The 12,659-nt window shown below is 41.1% G+C and overlaps 1 pseudogene; it reads left to right on the forward strand.

Moving 5' to 3' along the window:
* The first annotated feature begins 448 nt into the window (after positions 1-448).
* LOC100017568 (EF-hand domain-containing protein D1-like) lies at positions 449-8,944 on the forward strand (annotated as a pseudogene).
* The last annotated feature ends 3,715 nt before the right edge of the window (positions 8,945-12,659 follow it).

Genomic DNA, 12,659 nt, shown 5'->3' on the forward strand with positions numbered 1-12,659 from the left:
GACAGATAGAGGATGTCCTATGCTCCCTAGTCCAGCATATAGTCAGCTTGGAAGCAACAAGGTAACAAGACCATAGCTTCAATCCTACTTCAAACATTTACCAATTGTGTGATCATAGACAAGTCATGGACTTTCTCTGTGCTTTCATTCCCTCATCTATAACAAAGACCTAATATTAGCACCTATATTCAAGGGTTGTTGTGGAGATAACAAACCTAAAGCACTTTGCAAAATGTTAAAGCAATGTAGAGGGGATGGAGTCAATATGGTGGAAAGCATAGCAAAGGTAGCATTTTGCCTTGGCTTCTCCACAACAAATGAGGAAGCAGATCATGCCAAATTCTGACTGGAAAAGATGAGAAAAAGTCACAGTGTGTCATTTTTCTGGCCCAGGACTCCTTCGAAGAATAGACAGAGAGCTCTGAGATGGTGGCTGACCAAGAGCACAATGCAGAAGCGGTGTACTAACAACAGTAGCAGCCCAGGGAGTAGGAAGTATCTGGCTAAGAAGAGACCCCAGGCAACCCCTATACTGGCACTGGAAGAAGGAGCAGGTAAATCAGGCAACCCTCTTGGTCATTAGTAATTCCTTGGGCACAGTTCCAGGGCAAAGAGGAACAGCCATAGTCAAAAGGGAGCTGGGGGGGGGGGGGGGGCAGTGGGGCATATTGTATAAGGAGCAAGGACCAAGTTCCAAAAAAGTAACTATGTACCTGAGCCCAAGAGCAGAGTAAGGGCTTCATTCTAACCTTTAGATCCCTATATCAGCCTGATGTGTAAGAAATATGGCAAGAGATGAAAAAACCAAGGGGAAGCCAGCAGACCAGTTCTTCTGAGTCTATAGAAAGTTCCAGCAGACTACTTATGCCTCAGTCAGATTTGATTTGATACAGCAGCAGTGTATGGAAACTCACCCACGCATAAGTCAACAGACTCAAGCCTCAGACAGAATTTGCAGAGTACAGAATAGGACAGTGAACAGACCACTACCTGGAGTATACTACTTCAGAAGCACTGGAGACTTCCTGACTGGGGCCCCCAGAATGAACTGTAAAAGCATCAGAAAGACATAAAAAGAAAGCAGCTCAGGCCAGCCCATCAAGGTCCGTCACTGAAACCCCCACCCCCATTTACAGGATTGCCAATATGTTTTTAATATTGTCGAAAAACAGGGCTATCCCTTAACATTGGCTTTCTGATAGAATAATTAACTCAGTTCTGTTGGTCAGACTTAGAATCAATGAGTTAGAGCTAGAAGAGAATTAGATGTCACCTCATTCGACACCTCATTTTCTAGCAGTTAAAATAGAGATCCAGATAGTTTAGTAGATCTGCCTAGGGTCACACAGACAGCAAATAGTACAGTTAAGATTTGAATTCAGGTCCTCTGATTCCAAACTGGCAGTCTTTCTCCTCTCCACAGTTACCTCCCATCTCCACATTGTTCAGGACAAAGAACTGCTCCCTCAAAATTCCAAAAAATATACAGATGGGGGGCAGCTAGATGGTTCAGTGTATAGAAAGCTAGGCCTAGATGCCTAGCCTAGGCCTAGATCCTAGAGACGGGAAGTCCTGGGTTAAAATCTGATTTCAGGCACTTCTTAGCTGTGTGACCCTGGGCAAGTCACTTAACCCCCATCGCCTAACCCTTACCGTTCTTCTGCCTCACAACCAGTACACAATATTGATTCTAAGACAGAAGGTGAGGGTTTAAAATATATATATTTGTGTGTATGTGTGTGTGTATGCAGACATAAGAATCCATCTTCTCTCCCTAGTTGAAGCTCTAATGCTATTGAGCAAGAAGATTAGGAAGCTTCAGCTTGACATTTTATAGCATTTGAAGGTTTACAAAGCACTTATCTCAGAACTCTACTGCGAGGGAGTATGAGCCTCATTTTACCAATTGAAGAAAGTAAGGCTCAGAGAGTTTAGATGATTTACCCTGGCTTATACCCTTTGTAAGTATCAGAAACAGCACTGAAAACCAAGCCTACCTTTATTCCAAGTCTGGGGCTTTTTCTCCTCAGCAACAATGATTCCCTAAATGATGGTAGAGCCCTGAACATCATCATCCTATTGGACTAATCCCCCATGTCCTGGATATCCAACCAGCTGGAACAGCTCTCCAGAGCCGTAATATTCACCCATCTGAAACTCCAAGAGATACTCTCTGAGCCAAATATAGAAAGTCACTGAAAATCAAAGAATTGGCTAGCCTGGCCCTCTGTGAATACTAGATTATGCCCCCTTGAGTTAGGCAACATTTTCAGAGAGCTTCATGCTAGACTCAAGCAGACGGGCAACCAGTCAACCTCCACGATGATCTCAATCAATTCCAAGAAGCATATTAAGCACCTGTTATGTGCCAGGTACTATGCTAAGTGTTAGAGATACAAAAGAGAGTAAAAATAGTCACCATCCTCAAGGAGTTCATTCTAATGGGGAGGCAACACACAAATAACTATGTACATACAAGACAGAGAAAGGCAAAATGATAAATAAGCAGAGTCGGAAAGTAGTAGCACTACAGGCTCTTCCAAATATGGCCCACGCGGTATGAATACATACATGGTCTTGGCTGTGCTTCAAGACCTATAGCAGTACCAGTACTGTGCCAGACCAGAGATGCTAACACAAAGAGGTGATGGCATTTCTGGGGCCTATAAAAGCCCCATCAAAAGTCCCTACAGATCTGCATCTGGGCTGCAGGACAAGAAACCATCTCAGCAACAGGCCAAAGCACCTGAGACTTTGAAGTGGGAAACACATTTAAAATCTGGGTCCCCTTGTCCTCTATTTGGACAAAATAATAATAATAATAATAATAATTACATAAACAATGTGAGTGATACACACACATATAACAAGCTATACAATATTTGCTAGAAAGTCAAATATTGTGATACAACAGAGGGGAAAAGCAAGGAACAGGGTCATTCCTATATGCTCCCCACAGTGATACTAACTTATTACCCAACTGGAGTGCCCAGGATAAAAGTTCTCTGTATTCTGAAAAGGCCCAGCAAAAGAATTTATCATTTTCTCTATTTTTTAGCTCTGAACCCACAGCCAGAAATAGTGCTCTGACAAACAACAGTGTTAAATTTATCTCTCTTCTCCAGGGATGCCACCTTTCGAGTGCCTCTTTTCCAACTGCATTCCCAGGGAGTACATACAGACTAGCAAATGTCTATATTTATTATTAATCTCTCCCAAACTCCTTAGAAAATCTTCCTACTCTCTCTGCCTCCACTTTCTCACCTTTCTCACTTCCTATCTTTCAGAATATGACTTCTGACCTCATCATCAAATAAAAACTTCTCTCTCCAAAGTTACCAGTGAATTGAAAAATTTGAATCTTTTCTCATTCTGAATCATTCTCAACCTATGTTCTACATTTTATACTGTTGATCATCTTGTCCTCCTGAATACTCTTCCCTTTTGGAGTTTTTATGATATTGCTTACACCTAGTTTGACTCCTGCCAGTCTAACTACTCTTTTTCATTTTCTTCTGCCAGTTAATCATCTACATCATGTCCCCTGATTATGGATGTTCATCAGTATTCTGTCCTGAGATCTCTTCTATAGATGTCTCAAATATGTATATGTATGTATATTGATGCATATACATGTAAACACATATGAGTGTATATGTATGTGTGTATATGCATATGTAGATATGTGTATATGTATATACACATATATATAATATCTATATCCAGTCCTAGTCTCTTTTCTGAGTTTGAGTTTCAGTCTGGTATCACTAATTGTCTATTGAACATTTCAAATTAAACATTCCAGATACATCTAAAACTCATCATGTTCAAAACTGAAATATTCCTTCTCCCTAATAAGCCCTCTTCACTTCCAAATTAATATCAAAGGCACTTAATGCTTCCTGTGTCTCAAGTTTGCAAATTTGAGGTATTGATTTGACTCTCTATTTTGTTTTCCTTTCTTCCCTTTCCCCATATTTTCCTGTTTCCCTATTTAAATCAATGGTTTTCTACACTAAATTATGTGTGTATGTATATGTGTGTGTGTGCTTATGTGTGTATGTGTGTGTTTCCAGCCTTTGCTCCTGTGGCTCAGATAAGAGTGGTTTCATTAAAAATCCAATCATCCCATTTAATGTGATTTAATCCTTTATTCCATGTCTCCACACTCTACTTCTCACTTACCCCATAGATATGAGTTCCCCTTCTGTCCCACTTTTTCCCTAATATGTTTTTTTTTACTACATTTACTACATTTTATTTCCTATCTTAAGACCACCAAAACATGACCAAAGGTCCTCACCAAACCAAAACTCTGCATTTGTCTTATTCAAATCCTTATGTTTCCCTTGAATACATTATAAGTATGAAGACATATTTGTTTCTTCTTTACCTATTTCCATAAGAATTTACCTCAAAATCTTTACTCCTCTACATATTTCTGCAACATTGGCTTTCTTGCTATTCCTATGACCCTCCATTAATTGAGATAGAGATACTTCTGAGAGATAGAGAGATACTACTAGAGGGGATACTCTGGATTTGCCTGTTGATCCCTGCAGATGACTAAATAGATCAAGATATTTACTACCCTCCACCCTTCACCTCCCAGGTTTCCACCCACACCCTCCTGCCTCCCTTCCCCTCCCCCTGTTAGTCAGTCACCTTTCTATGTAACTCAAAGGTGAACTGTGAGGTTTAGAGAAGAAACTCTTGTTCTCTTTCTCAGGTAAGGAGGTTTATTGGGAAAGATAAGACAGGATGGAAGATGAGGTGAAAGGAATAGGGTTGTCCCTAGTCTATAAGGAGGGTTAGGAGGATTTTGGGAAATGTCAGTCCAGTCACAACTGTGACACCAAAGTCTGTCAAGGAGATGGGGGGACAACTGTTTAATCTTCTTTCTTCTTCCTTCAAACTCAAATCTCAAATATACAATCAGTTCTTCACACTCTAAGCCACCAACAAAAGTTAATTTCTTCTCAGCCTATCTCCAGAAGTGCCCCCAAGGGTCCTTCAGCCTAGGACAGAAGCTAACCGGGGATCTGTTCAGAGCTTCTTTCCTCTTCAGCCTAGCTTGACTCTCCAACTGTCTTTCCTGGGAACATTCTATTTGGAATGTTCACCTTGATTGGCAGATGAGGTCCCTCACTTTCTATCTTGCATGCATGAAAATTCTCTCTTCCTTCATGCGTCTTCCACATTCCCCCATTTTTCCTTTTTAAAGAAATCTGCATCTGTGAATGTCAATAATATTTACCTTTAATATAACTCTATCTATCTATTCTTAACTCTGTACCATCTTAAATATTCCCTTACCCCCCCCCCAAAAAATAACAAAATCCTAACTTATCTTTGCTATTCTGTCTACCTAGTGCTAAGAGTGGGTATAGGGAAATGGTTTAGGTAAGGGATTTACATGAACATAGTTATTTCATAACAAATCCTGTAATAATTTTTCAAATCATTCCAAGAATTTCACTAACGTTCAGAATACGCAATTGTCCTATTTCCTAATATCTATAAATTTAACCAAGAAAATTCCTACCACTAACAAATACTAACTTGCAATAACAATGTAATCTAACTTCTATACTTAAGAACTTCCATGTCTGTCACTATTTTCTTAAGACTTGAACAAATTCACTAGGCTGTCACTATTGTTAGTAGTTGGAATACTAATAAATTAATATAGTTAGTTTGTTAATCAATTAGTATTTACATATGTACATATGTTGTACTTATTACAGATTTACACATATACACCATTCTAAATTTCTGTGCAAACTCATGCAGATAAGAAATATCTTAGTCTGTTTGAATTTTCCACAGAAATTTTTATCTGTGTCTCTTGTTATGTAGCTATCCTGTATGTTGCATACTTACACATTCCATGAGATATCTTCCTTTTCTATGTAGGATGTGGATGTGTATATATGATGTTAACATGTATGATGCATTCTTACATATCTTCATGATCAAAAGTTCCAAAATTTCAAAGTCCTTCCATGTCCTTTTGTGTTGCTTGTATAAACTCTTTCTTCTTCTCTGGTCCTCTATCTGGTCAGCATGTCACTTTCCTGTATTCTTTCACTTTTTTATTGAAGACTTGTGTTCTTCAAATCAGGATCTATTGGAATAATCAGGAACTAGGAACACAAGGGAACAAACACAAATATGTATGCATGTAAGAGTGAAATTTACATGTGCATGGAAGTAAGATGAGATCTTCCTGAATGTTTGTCAGAATTCATCAACAATTCTTCATGTGTATAATCATTACATGTGTACATCTTCATGCATGAGAGTAAGATTTGCATATGTACATCTTCATGCATGTAAGTAAGCTATACATGTGTTCTTCATGGATGGGTGTGAGCATTATGCATAGGTTCTCAGGACTTTAAGAATAGTGATTTGAAGTTGTTTCTAATCTTTTGCTGTGTGACTTTTTACAAGGAGATTTATTATATGGTTACTGTAATTGTTTCTTGTATGGTTACTGTACTTATTTCTTAGAGATAGTATTCAGATAATTATGTATTCATTTATAATAACATTGTTTCTCTTCTGTAACTATGGTTGGCTGGCAGAGACTTTGTATAAAAATATATAGATATTCTTTGTGGCTGCTATACTCTTTTAAATGCATGTTTCTATTTGTTTTACTGGCTTTTCTTTCTTTTTTCTTTTCTATCTATTTGCTTCAGGGGTGTTTTCCTGTTGTCACTTTAACATGTGCAATGCTCTCTTGTCTGAATTCTAGTGGCAAGTACTCTCATGTGCTTTCCTGTGTTTTTAGTAGGGACTGTTATCACTTAATTATTTTCCTAGGGCTATTCAATATTATGGGTGTGATGTAATTTTACATGTGAAGCATGGAACCATGGATCTCTTTGATCAACCTTTATAGACGTTGGGGTTGTCATTATGACCGTAGTTGGTCCAATCCATCTTGGTTTTGTAGGAGATTCTCTATTAAAGTTCTTGACATATATCTTATCACCTGGTTTTATCTTATGCAACGAAAAGTCTAATGGTATCCTTTGCACAAGCAAACCCAGTTTCCTTAGTTCTTCAATTCTACGTTGTATCTGTTTTAAATATTCATGAAGAACACATTCCCCTCTTAACATGGATAATTAAGGTGGCTTTACTCTCCTACCATGGAAAAGTGGCTGACCATATAGCATTTCAAATGGTGATATATGCAAATCAGTCCTAGGCTTGGTTCTTATATTGAACAAAGCAAGAGGCAAGACATCTGTCCATTTTAAGTGTGTTTCTGAGCAGAGTTTACCTATTTGTGTTTTCAATTCTTTATTCATACGCTGGACCTGACTGGAACTTTGGGGCCAATAAACTGAATGGTAATTGCACTTGATCCCCAAGTTCTTGTTGATTTCTTGTAGAACCTGGGAAGTGAAGTGGGACCCCTTGTCCAAATCTATGGTATTGGGAATGTCATGTCTAGGTATAATCTCCTTTAATAGAAATCTCAGTACCATCGCAGTATCATTTTTCTTGGATGGACATGCTTCAACCCATCTAGTCAGTCTATCCACAATCACCAATGCATATTTGTATCCTTTGTCTTTAGGCATGTTGATATAATCAATTTTTGAATACACTGGAAAGGCATATAGCTGAATAATCTGCCTCCCAATGCTACACTCTTAAAATATCCTTGATTATATCTTCTGCATGTTTCACATGCCTGACAAGTTCTAATGGCATTTGTTGTAATTCCTGGTACTGTCCAATACCTCTGTATGGTATCCAGAATCCCTTGCACTCCATAATGTCCCTTTGCATGAATTATGGTGCATAGATGTTGATATAGCTTTTTAGGGAGAATAGGCTTACCCCCTTGAGCAATCCAGATGCCTTTGGTTAGTTTAGAGCCTAGCTGCTCTTTCCATGACTATATTTCTTCTCCATCATAGGCTTCAGTGAGATTACGCCTTTCGACAGAGAAGTTCTGAGCCGCTCATGGGAAGCAGCGATGGGGCGCGTGGATGAGCGGGCTGGCGAGGGAGCCGGCCCGGTCCGTGGGGACTGTGAGTTCTCGGGCAATTGGCCAGCTACGAGCTCGCCCTGAAGCTGCAGCGGAGGCTGAGGCTGGAGCAGGAGGTCAAGGGCGTCCTGATCCGGCAGCAAAACGGCTTCGACAGGGTGCCCGTGCCGGCCTGGCCCTGCAGTTCCCCGAGCCCGGGAGACAAGCCACCCGCCAAGGAGCTCACGGCCAACCCGGGCTCCGAGCTCAAGGAGCAGCTGAACGGCGTCAGGGCATCCACGAGGGAAAGGCGCAGCCCCGGCCCATCAAGGTCTTCAAGCCCTACACCGAGTTTCGCGAGTTCAGCTGCCGCCAGATCAAGGACATGGAGAGCCTCTTCCGACGGTATGACTCTGGGAAGGATGGCTACATCGACCTGATGGAACTGAAGCTGATGATGGAGAAGCTGGGGGCCCCCCCAGACCCACCTGGGGCTAAAGGAAATGATCAGGGAGGTGGATGAGGACCTCGACAGCAAGCTCAGCTTTCGGGAGTTTTTGCTGATTTTCCGCAAAGCAGCCTCAGGGGAACTGGAGGAAGATGGTGGCTTGATGTCCCTGGCCAAGTTCTCCGAGATCGACGTGGCCATGGAAGGTGTGAAAGGAGCCAAGAATTTCTTTGAAGCCAAGGTCCATGCCCTGTCCGTGACCAGCCGGTTTGAAGCTGAGATCAAAGTAGAGCAGAATGCCCGAAAGCAGGAGGAGGAGGACAGAAAACACCGGAGGGCTCTCTTCAGAGAACGCCAAGCCACCTTCTCCCAGTAGCTCCTGCGAGCCCGAATGTGCTCAGAGACTTGCCTTGACTTCTACCATCTGTGCCTTACAAGTTGGCCTGGGAGAAATGGCCAGCACCTCATCCCCCAAGGAGGACCCATCTCTCACTGAATGTCCCGTGTCCTGTGTCCCCCGTGTGTCCCCAGCTCTGGTGGTCTTTCTTCTTGAGCTTCCTGTCTGTTGTGCCTGGAAGGGTAACTGGTAACCCTAAGACCTGAGGAAACAGTAAGAAGGTCAAAATAAGGGATGGGAAGAGATAATTCTGTAAAAAGAAAAAGGGAGTGATTCCCTTTCTTACCCAACCACTGCTCTACTAGCCATTGAATGTTTCTAAGATTTTGCCATTTTCTTGGTGACTTTTATTTTCCCTGTTTCCTCCCTTTTAGGCCAACCTTTCAAGGAGGTCATTTGGCCAGAGGTATAGCTCTGCCATTCTCCTGCATTCCCATATTCAGACTGATTGCCTTTTTCAAGTGCACTCATTGGACTTCTACACTCTTGGCTTTACACTCCCCTTCTTCCATCAACTCCCACAAAAGAGGCAAGGCTAAGCTGTTCAACCGTCCTCCCTCACCAAGTGTTTAAAGCAAGGGGGAGCGCTTCAAGAGCTATGGAGTGGACCCTAGAAAGCCCTCAGTGCTGGGAGGAGGCCTTTCTAAAAGCCCCTCTGATTTTCTGCCACTCTACTCATAGAGGTGGTTTTAAATGGATGATGAGAAGCTCCATGCCAAGGGACTCCCCCTTTGACCTCTACATGGTAATACTTTGTCAGATTGCCAGTTTAGATTGGTGGATTCATGCAGGACACCTGAGTCTAGCCAGAACACCTGGCCATGGTTCTAGAATTTTTCATGTAGAGACAGGTGGGTGTGCACCCAACTTCCGTGGTTACCATTAAAAACCTCACATGCTCACTGAGTATGTAAGACTTCAAAAAAAAAGAGAGAGAGAGAGATTATGCCTTTCGATCAGAGAGAAATTCAGCACATGGTGGGGACCAAACCAAGCAGCATTTTTCGATGTTATGTCTGCTCTGTCATTCCCTAGGGATATTCAGTCCTTTCCATGAGTGTGTGCCTTACAATGGATTATGGCCACCTCTTTAGGAAAGTCTACAGCACTTATAATACGATCTATCAGATTGCCATATACAATTGGATTCCCAGCTGAAGTTTTATACCCTCTGTTTTTCCATATGTATGATGACCTATGTACAGTGGAGAAAGCATATTGTGAATCCAGAAAAATATTAGCTCTTTTCCCTTTAGCTAATTCTAAGGCCATGAGCAGAGCCTTGAGCTCAGCTCCTTGGGCACTGACATAACTTGGCAATGATGCATGCCAAAGGGTCCTGCATTAACAACAACCACTGAGATTAATAACAAAAACACATAAAATACACAAACTAGGTAACTAAGCTCCGGACTTGCATGAAATGCAATAGGCTATAAACACTGAAGCAAAACCTAAGTACTCAGATATGGTTAGGAAAGAGTTATGAAAACACAGAATAGTATACATGTCAGACCTTTGGGAAGGGAAAGATTTTAAAACCAAGCAAGACTTAGAAAGAGTCACAAAATGTAAAATAAATAATTTTGATGACATCAAATTAAAAAGGTTTTGTACAAACAAAACCAACGTAACCAAAGTCTTAAGGGAAATAACAAACTGGGAAACAATCTTCATAACAAAAACTTCTGACAAAGATTTAATTACTCAAATTTACAAAGAACTAAATCAATTGTACAAAAAATCAAGCCATTCTTCAATTGATAAATGGGCAAGGGACATGAATAGGCAGTTTTCAGTTAAAGAAATCAAAACTATTAGTAAGAACATAAAAAAGTGTTCTACATCTCTGATAATCAGAGAGATGCAAATCAAGACAACTCTGAGGTATCACCTCACACCTAGCAGATTGGCTAACATAACAGCTATGGAAAGTAATGAATGTTGGAGGGGATGTGGCAAAGTAGGGACACTAATTCATTGCTGGTGGAATTGTGAATTGATCCAACCATTCTGGAGGGCAATTTGGAACTATGCCCAAAGGGCACTAAAAGACTGCCTACCTTTTGACCCAGCCATAGCACTGCTGGGTTTATACCCCAAAGAGATAATAAGGAAAAAGATATGTACAAGAATATTCATAGCTGTGCTCTTTGTTGTGGCAAAAAAACTGGAAAATGAGGGGATGCCCTTTGATTGGGGAATGGCTGAACAAATTGTGTTATATGTTGTTGATGGAACACAATTGTGCTCAAAGGAATAATAAACTGGAGGAATTCCATGGGGACTGGAACAACCTCCAGGAAGTAATGCAGAGTGAGAGGAGCAGAACCAGGAGAACATTGTTCACAGAGACTGATAACCTATGGTATAATTGGACATAATGGACCTTGCCATTAGTGTCAAGGCAATGTCCCTGAACAATCTGCAGGGATCTGTGAGAAAAAACACTACCCACAAGCAGAGGACAAACTGAGGGAGTAAAAACATTGAGGAAAGGCAACTGCTTGACTACATGCCTGCAAGACAGAAAGTGAGGGATTGATCTGCCAATCAAAACGTGACATTCCAGGTGGAATGTTCCCAGGAAAGGCAGTTGGAAGCTAACCCCACAGCTGAAGAACTCTCTCTTGGCTTTAGAGAGAGGGGAGGCAAGAAAAAGGTTTTGTGTGGCTGATGGTGGTAGTTGAACCTAAAGAACTGATTGTATATTTGAGATGCAAGTTTGAAGGAAGAAGAAAGAAGATTAAACAGTTGTCCTCCCATCTCCCTGACAGACTTTTGTGTCACAGTTGTGACTGGACTGACATTTCCCAAAATCCTCCTAACCCTCCTTATAGATTATGGATAACCCATCCCTCTCACCTTATCTTACATCCTGACTTCCCCAATAAATCTCCTTACTTGAGAAAGAGAACAAGAATATCTTCTCTAAACCTCACAGTTCACCTTTGAATTACTTAGAAGGGTGGCTGACTAACAGGGGGGAAGGGAAGGGAGGCAGGAGGGTGTGGGTGGAAAACTGGAAGGTGAAGGGTGGAGGGTAGGAAATATCTGGATCTATTAGCCATCAGTAGGGATCAACAGGCAAATCCAGAGTATCCCCTCTAGTAGTATCTCTCTATCTCTCAGAAGTATCTCTGTCTCTATTATAATTAGGCACCTTGAGGTTTCCCCTGGTAGTAGTATGCCTCTATTACAACCAGAAACTCATAGGTTTCCCCTAGTATCTCTCTAGTCACTGCCAGAGTATCTCAATTATCACAACTAGAAATATCTCCCAGATTATCCTTTCTAATACAGTATGAAGACATACTTGTTTCTTCTTTACCTATTGCCATAAGAGTTTACCTCAAAATCTTTACTCCTCTACATATTTCTGCAACATTGGCTTTCTTGCTATTCCTATGACCCTCCATTTCCCAACACTGTGTGCATTTTCACTGACTGTTGTAAAGATTAAAATTTATGGAATATGGGGAGACTGAGGCATCTGAGGCAGGTAGAAATTAGTTTCTCTCTGCAAGGAGTATTATATTTTTTAGAGGTTTATTAAAGTTAAGGATTAAAAGAAAATACAGGATAAGAAAAAACACGGGTCTAGGCCAGAGGCCTAGACCTCACCTACATTCTGGAAAGAGCCGTGTCTGCTCCAAAACGGAAGTCCAAAAAGCCGAAAGCCTTTCAAAAGCCTTTGAATCAACTTAAATACCTTCTCGATCTCGGCCCAGGTGAGATTACAAGGCATTCTGGGGAAGTGGAGCAAAGGCTCATGGGGATTGTAGTCCTGTATTCGAGTCTATTTTTTACACTGTCCATTC

This window comes from Monodelphis domestica, chromosome 6 (genome assembly GCF_027887165.1).
Source record: "Monodelphis domestica isolate mMonDom1 chromosome 6, mMonDom1.pri, whole genome shotgun sequence".
NCBI lineage: Eukaryota > Metazoa > Chordata > Mammalia > Didelphimorphia > Didelphidae > Monodelphis > Monodelphis domestica.